The following is an 8,745-nucleotide window of genomic DNA, read 5'->3' on the forward strand; positions in this document are numbered from 1 at the left end:
CACTGATACAGAAACATGAGGTTTTTCAGGAAAAAAATAAAAAATATTTTTTTTAAATTTCGACATCAGGCCTCAATGGGTTAAGGACGAGCCCTAGATGAGAGGGACAGACAGGGTGACGCCTGAGACGGTTCAGCAGAGGTCACACAATAAGTGTCCCGTCGTGGTGCAGAGGAACAATACAAGCTCAACGTGTGTTGTGAACCTGTAGGTCTGCTATTATCAGCTCATATATAATTCACCTGCAGGGTGATTAACCACCTCCGTTTCGCCTCTGTGGTTAAAACCCCTGTCGGTGAATTATCTCCCGACAATGACCACCGAGGCAGACATTATCCCTTACATAATTATATAGCAATTATATGTTGCGCTATGAAGACATAAACCAATAAAATGTAACGTGTACATTCTTCCCCAATGCAAAATGGTAAGCTGTGTTGTTTTCACCCCATGAAGGAATGGCGTATTTGGCCACGCCATGAAATACCCGTATATTGTGTCTCAAAGAATGAAAAGGCCAACGTTTCGGGCAGACGAGCTACTTCCTTAAAGGGACACAACAAAATATATGTGTTAATGACGTTTAGAAGATTTAGAACACTTTCCTGGGGGTCTTTATGTGTGTAACTTATTTTTTTAGATTTCAGCAGTACGAGCCCAGCGTCTCTGATGTCATGGACACAGCTGGGCTCACTTACTTCCTGGACTACAATTCCCATAATGCTTTGGTGCACTGCTCCTCCTTGTGGATAGGGGGAGGGCTGTCTTTCTGAGACAACATGTAGTCCAGGAAGTAAGTGAGCCCAGTGTCCATGACATCGGAGACACTGGGCTCACTGCTAAAATCTAAAAGATCTAAAACCACATATTACACACATGAAGACCCCCAGGAAAGTGTTCTAAATCTTCTAAACGTCATTAACATGTATTTTTTTGCAAAAGCGGTGAAGTGTCCCTTTAAGGGTATTGATACCACACCATGAAAAGATGGATCTTTGCTGCAAAAGTACTTGGTGGTTCAGCACAAATGCCACATGGTTTTGACCAACCCACAAAGCCCATGATTTGGGTCAGCCAATGGATGTCTATATATAGTATAGTACTATGATATCACATCATATCAATGTCATCAGGAACTTCCATATATGGGCTTAAAAGGGAAGCAGACTGACAGACAGATACAGTCATTCATAAAGTCGTTTCGTTTAAGAGTTACACCTAGCAAGTTCAGCATCGAGTCGAGAATGGTCGTTGCAATAGTAACATATTAAAAAACAAACCTATAGAAATATAGGCCTTTTTTTAGACAAAAAGAATGAGCGACTTGATCTCATCTCTGACCAGAGACGGCTGGAACCTCAGCGACGAGGGGATGACGCAGCTGAGAGGCGAAGCCGCGGACAAGGCGTCCGACGGCAACATCGTCCGTCTGGCGCTCGACCGCGACCTCCGGCCCATCGGCAGAGCGGCCCTGCCGCCGGACATAAATGGCGGACGCGTGGAGACGTTGGAGGGACCGCTCGTCCTCCAGGTCCAGAAGGTGAGGAACGTCTCGGCAACCAAGGAGCACCCGGAGAGCCAGGCGGCTCCCAGGATGCTGCGGCTGCAGCTGACCGACGGCCACGTGGCGTGCGCGGGCCTGGAGGTCAGACCCCTTCTGGGGCTCGGCCTGAACACGCCGCCCGGAACCAAGGTCAAGCTCCTGGGCACCGTCCCGGTCAGGAACGGCCTCTTGCTCCTGGACGAGTCCACCGCCCCCGTTCTGGGCGGAGCGGTCGAGCACCTCGTGTAGAAATGGGAGCTCCAGCGGAGCCTGGTCAAACAGCAGCGACAACGTTCAGGCGGGCGGAGGAACGCGGAGGACGGCGGACCTCCTCCCTTCGTGCCGTTCGGACAGAGGTGCACGCCGAGGGACGAGCGCATCGACGAGCTGGACGAGAGGAAGACGCTGCAGGGCGTCGGCGCGGCCAAGGCTCCGGCCGTCGTCGTCAACGACTTCGAGAAGCAGCGGGTAGCCGCCATCGCCGAGGTGACCAAGAAGGCCAAAGAGGCGCCGCTGCGCAGCTTCGGCGGCGGAGCCAACGCGGGCGCCAACCTGATCAGCGGGTCGTCTTCCTCCTCCTACCGCAGCGGGGGACGCGACTCGTTGAAGCCGCCGCAGTCGCACTGGAGTGAGGAACGGGCGACGGAGAGCAGGAAGGCCGAAGGCAGCGGGGATTATGCCGAGGTGGTGGAGGTGGACGAGCAAGCTCTGAGAGACGTCGTGGAGATGGGCTTCAACGGTGAGGACGCTCGCCGGGCCTTAACGGAGAGCAACAACAGCCTAGAGGCGGCTCTCGATATGCTGACTGGAGCTACCGGCGACAGCAGACCCTCTCCCACCCTGCCCATAGAGTCCCGCAGACCCCCGCCCAGAGCAGCAAGAGGCAGAGGAGGCCGAGGAGGAAGAGGAAGGTCCAGGTTTGAGGATGAGGAGGAGGTGGGAGCGGGAGGAAGGCCCTCTGGCGCAAACACTCTGTTTGACTTCCTGGAGTCCAAGATGGGAGCGTTCGCCATCGACGAGGAGGAGAGCCAGCAGCCTCCTCCGGCTCCTCAGAGACACCACCCCCATCAGCCTCCTCCGGCTCCTCAGAGACACCACCCCCAGCAGCCTCCTCCGGCTCCTCAGAGACACCACCCCCAGCAGCCTCCTCCGCCTCCTCAGAGACACCACCCCCAGCAGCCTCCTCCTCCTCAGAGACACCACCCCCAGCAGCCTCCTCCGCCTCCTCAGAGACACCACCCCCAGCAGCCTCCACCTCCTCAGAGACACCACCCCCAGCAGCCTCCTCCGCCTCCTCAGAGACACCACCCCCAGCAGCCTCCTCCGCCTCCTCAGAGACACCACCCCCAGCAGCCTCCACCTCCTCAGAGACACCACCCCCAGCAGCCTCCGCCTCCTCAGAGACACCACCCCCAGCAGCCTCCTCCGCCTCCTCAGAGACACCACCCCCAGCAGCCTCCTCCGCCTCCTCAGAGACACCACCCCCAGCAGCCTCCACCTCCTCAGAGACACCACCCCCAGCAGCCTCCGCCTCCTCAGAGACACCACCCCCAGCAGCCTCCACCTCCTCAGAGACACCACCCCCAGGACGGTAGGACGGGTTTCTCCGACCTCTCGCCACGCACCAAGTTCTACCGCGGCGACAACAACAACAGACAGCAAAGGAGCGACAGACCGCCGCCGCGTTTCTTCCACAGAGACAGTGACTTTCCCAAACCAGGCCAGGAGGAGGAGCCCAGTTGTACCTCCGCAGCCTCTCACATGTCCTTTTCCGCACCTCCCCACACCTCCTGTGCAGCCTCTCACACCACCTCCACCGCACCTCCTCACACCTCCTCAGGCTCGGGCCAGCGCTGGAAGGGCCAGGAGAAGGAGAGGAGGTCACTAGGTGCCATTGGTGGAAAGTAGCTAATACAAGTACGGTCTGTACTATAGCTCAAATACAAGTAGAGACACCACTTTTACTATACTTGAGATTTTGAGTTGTTGATACTCTATACCTTTTAGATTATTGATACAGTGGCTCAGGAGGTAGCGTGACCGGATGGGAACCGCAAGGTTCCCAGTTCGCTCCCGGGCTCCCCCAGAGTTAGTGTCTCGGAAGTGTCCTTGAGCAAGACACTGAAGATTCAGACAAATGTAGATTCCCCCCCCCCCCCCCCCCCCCGAGCGGAGCAAAAAACGTGTCGAGAACGACTGCGTTCATTAACACGACAGTTTTCTAAAAAACCCATGTTTTCTATGCCAGTGGTTCTCAAACATATTCATGGACCCCAAATATATATGACATTGGCCGCCATTGACCCCCATCTGAAAATATGTTCCCAGAAGCAAAGATTTGAGTTAAAAACTCGCTCTGTAACCATATATATTCAAATATTTCAGGCACATTTTTACAATTTTTCAAAAATAGCAGACCTACAAGCTTGTAGATCTGCTATTTTTCAATAGCTAAAGTATAACATAATGCTTAGTTAAAACACCAAAATGGGTTCCCGCCCAAAATGGGTTAATACAATATTTGTATAGTAGCAGGGGTTCTCAAACCTTTTTGGCCCACGTACCCCTTGGAGGGGAGAATTACCAAGTACCCCTTCATCCTCGAAACACCGATAACCACTTACATTTAGATGCCATTGGAACTATTATTCCTATTAAAATGTTTCAACCAAAGTCATTCAGACACATTTCATATAGTCATAAACAAACGCGCTACCACATTTTCACAACTTGTATTTAAGGTGCTACCTTAGAATAGATGTATATACGTATCTGACAGTGCAGCAACATAATTGCCTTCCTCGATGCATCAACGAGCGTCAACGACCATCAGCTGGTCACAGTCACAGACACACACCTCCCCTCTGCAGTGCTCTAACCACAGAGTTATAAAAGATAGAGGGCGGACAGCCCCGCCCCCTGCTATTCATTTCAATAGAAGTTGCTCAGTGGCGTTTTGAAGCACATGGAAGAACGCTCTATACTTCCGCATTTGACCACCACAGTTTGGTGGTCAAATACGGAAGTGCAAAACGAGCGCTAAATGTTAAACCCCAGTGGCGCGGCGGGGTTTCCCAATGCTAAATTAAGGAACCCGCCTGCAGTCCCAGCTCTGACCAGTAGGGGCCCCTGGGCTCTAACTGATGATTGTGATTATGGTAATATCACACACAAACACACAAACACACACACCATAATTCACTAGGGAAAAAAAGCAGACCCCCTGGCTATGCGTCGCGGATCCCCAGGTGTCCGTGAACCCCACTTTGGGAACCGTGGATATATAAGACATAGGTAGTCTTTGAGATCTAACCTGTAGGCGAACAGGACGTAGTCTTTGACGCAGTTGTTGCGCGACAGCAGGACGGAGCGGTCTCGGTGGACGGCCCGTCCCTCCAGAGACACGTGGGCACAGGACAGCACAGAACACGAGTCACGCAGGTCCAACACCTATAGAGGACATTGAGACAGACGCACAGGACAGAACACGAGTCACACAGGCCCAACACCTATGATAATAATAATACTAACTAGAACTGCACTCTGTCGAGTGCCTACTTGCTTGTTTCACACAAGTAACTAGTGCGCAAGCAGAGCGCGCACTAGTGTTGAAAAATGATGATGGTAATTACTTATAAGCTTGTTTGACTGGAACACGTCATCGTTACGTCACCGTCAACTATACCCTGGCACTGGTACATATATTTAACACGTCATTATGCTCATGTGTCCATATATGTGTACATACTTACTTTTCTGAGTGGTTGGTGGTATAATGTAATCGGCTGGGTCAATTGACACTGAAACGTATCATCATCGTCAACCAATTATACCCTGGCATTGGTACATAATCTAAATCACGATTCACGGAAAACATACCTGCACGGTCAGCTTCCGTATGTCCGTATGACATCATATCACGTGCATTCTAAGGGACATTTGTACATATCTTCATCACGTCATGGGACATATACTTCGTAGCATGACAAAAACACACCTGTGCGGTCAGCTTGGGGCAAGCATATGACGTCATAACGTGTGCTGGCCCCAAACATCGCACCTGGCCGAAAACATGACCTGCACGCTCTGCTTGCGCAAGTAACTTGCTTGTTGCACTAGGACCCAATGCCAGGGTGTAATTGGTTTTCGATGGCGACGTAATGACGATATGTTTTAGTGTTGGGAGGATTAAAGGTAATGCCCCTATGTATACATGTATGTAATCTGACACCACTGCCATATCAAGCACAAGAAGTCATTACGTCATACGCTGGCACGGCGCATACGCATCAAACGGCGACATGGACGAAAACTATTACTTGCGCGCTCTGCTTGCGCAAGTAATAGTACTAATAATACTAATAATAAGAACTCAACCGGCCTTCGGCTCTAGCGCAGGGCTACTCAACTTAAGATGGCTCAGTGGCCACTCAGCAAAATACCAGAATTCCAAGGGCCGCAAGCCCAAATAATATTGGTCCTATATTGGATTTTTAGTCAGTGATTTTCTAACACATTATGACTAGTCTAAAAATTGAGGAAACACGCATAAAACGGCCTACATTTCCATATATAAGGCCAAACCTCATTGAACAAACATATTTTCATGACATCGAATGATTAATGATGAAATTAAGTTACAAAATGAGGCTGTTATTCATCTGAAGGGAACATGAACAGATTGCAAATAAATCAAACTTCAGAGGTAGGTAAGAGGCCAATACTGAAATTGAGCCATAGTCTTATGGACTGGTACAGAGTACAGACATACCTATAGCTACCTAAAATACAGTTTTGGAAACAAACATAACTTGTTCCTAGTTTTTGGGTTTCGGGCTCTCTGGATATAATAAGGCTCTCTGAACATAAATAAAAGATGTGTGTATAATAGGGTTAAAGTTGCTAAATTGATTGATTGATTGATTGATTGAATACTGCATTCAAACAGGACTAGGGGAGGTTTTTTAACGTTCTTTGTTTATTGTATTGCTGGCCGTTGTTGTCGGGCAGGAAATTACCGCGCTACTCGATCATGCTACAGTGTCACAAACAAATATTAGCCTGGAAACCAAGACAAATCTGCCACAGGAAAACGAATCCATGGGGCAGTGATATTAGTCTGGCCATGCCAGGCTACAAAAGTATCAGATCTACAAGCTGTGGAAACGCGGTGCCAAGAGACATGTCTCGACCTTGACTTGATGGCTCCCGTCATAGAAGGCCACTAGCAGCTGACCCTCACAGGCCGTGGTCACTATGGGGGTGTCCACAGAGTCACTGTCTGAGTAGATCACATGTCCAGACCCCACCTCTCTGACCTGGAGAACACACAAACACACAACATCACAGAGTCACTGTCCGAGTAGATAACATGTCCAGACCCCACCCCTCTGACCTGGAGAACAGACACACAACATCACAGAGTCACTGTCCGTCAGAGTAGATAACATGTCCAGACCCCACCCCTCTGACCTGGAGAACAGACACACAACATCACAGAGTTACTGTCCGAGTAGATAACATGTACAGACCGCACCTCTCTGACCTGGAGAACACACCAACACACAACATCACAGAGTCACTGTCCGAGTAGATAACATGTCCAGACCCCACCTCTCTGACCTGGAGAACAGACACACAACATCACAGAGTGAAAAAGCTACGTTGCTATATAAACACAAAAATAAATCACACCTGTGTGAACTGAGTGGTGTAAGGTCTTATATAGACTGATCAGCTGTGGTCTGATGTAATGAAATCACACCCGTGTGAACTGGGTGACCATAGCAACCATGCTCATTTTTTGGTACGAACAGACAGACAGACACGTAAACTAACAAAGCCAGTTGTAGGAGTGGTTTACACCACTCAAAAATACATGAAAAGTAATGGGAAAAATCACGGCTCCCTCATGCATTAGATTAGATTTGGGGTCGTCCAAATCCGTTCATGTGATCGGAAATCGGGGCGCAGATGACGTAATTTTCAAATGATCGGAAATCGGATTGGGAGCCAAAAACAAAAAAAGAAATCACACCAGTGTGAAGTGAGTGGTGCAGGATCGGCACCCAGGGTGCCGGCCCGGTTCTGGCGAGCCGGCCCGCGTCTGAAACGGTCGAGAAATGAGTTACCGTGTGGGGGACCACGGGGGTCCCCGGAACATCCAGGCCCCCAGGAATGTGCCCAGGGGGCGGGGCCTGTTCCAAGGGGCTGCCCCGCGTCCGAAATGGTTGAGAAATGAGAGTTACCGTGTGGGGGTCCCCAGGGGGTCCCTCTACTGTACTGTACTGTACTGTCACACCCAAAATCACGTAATGGCTGCTAAAAACTCAGCTTCCCATCATGCACCTGTGCACAGTGTGAAGCTCAACAGTGCCACATGGCTGCAAAAAACTCAACTTCCCATCATGCACCTGTGCACAGTGTGAGGCTCAACAGTGCCACTTTGTCACCTGTTGGTACTCTAAACAGACATAGACACACACACACACGCATACAAAGGGACACACATTGCTGTTTCTCGGAGTGGTTGCACCACTGAAAAAAACCGAGTATCAATATCACTACATCAATACTAGATGTCTGTGATTTTGGATATTGTACTATTATATTGTGATATGGCATAAACGTGTTCTATAAAAATATATAAATATCGGATCTGGAAAAATCGGAATCGGCAGATACTCAAAATCAAATGATTGGAATTGGACCGGGAGCACACAATTACAATGTCATTCTAATGCGTGAGGGGGCGTGGTTTTTCCATTACTTCTTTTCCAGGTCAGAGGCCAGCTGAGCGGCGACCGCTCATCATCACCTGGAGTCTGGCTCCCATGCAGACCACCATTCATTCAACATCAATGAGAGTCAGCTGACCTGCAGTCTGGCTCCTAGTCAGACCACCATTCATTCAACATCAATGAGAGTCAGCTGACCTGCAGTCTGGCTCCCATGATGACCACCATTCATTCAACATCAATGAGAGTCAGCTGACCTGCAGTCTGGCTCCTAGTCAGATCACCATTCATTCATTCAACATCAATGAGAGTCAGCTGACCTGCAGTCTGGCTCCTAGTCAGATCACCATTAATTCATTCAACATCAATGAGAGTCAGCTGACCTGTAGTCTGGCTCCTAGTCAGATCAACATTCATTCAACATCAATGAGAGTCAGCTGACCTGCAGTCTGGCTCCTAGTCAGA

At 49.9% G+C, this 8,745-nt stretch overlaps 1 pseudogene across 1 annotated transcript; it reads left to right on the forward strand.

Moving 5' to 3' along the window:
• Window positions 1-1,315: 1,315 nt before the first annotated feature.
• Window positions 1,316-3,451, forward strand: LOC306913771 (tudor domain-containing protein 3-like; annotated as a pseudogene). Its single transcript has 2 exons — window positions 1,316-2,659; window positions 2,738-3,451. The product of its transcript is annotated as a tudor domain-containing protein 3-like (transcript).
• The last annotated feature ends 5,294 nt before the right edge of the window (window positions 3,452-8,745 follow it).

Source organism: Electrona antarctica, assembly GCF_951216825.1.
Source record: "Electrona antarctica genome assembly, chromosome: 21".
NCBI lineage: Eukaryota > Metazoa > Chordata > Actinopteri > Myctophiformes > Myctophidae > Electrona > Electrona antarctica.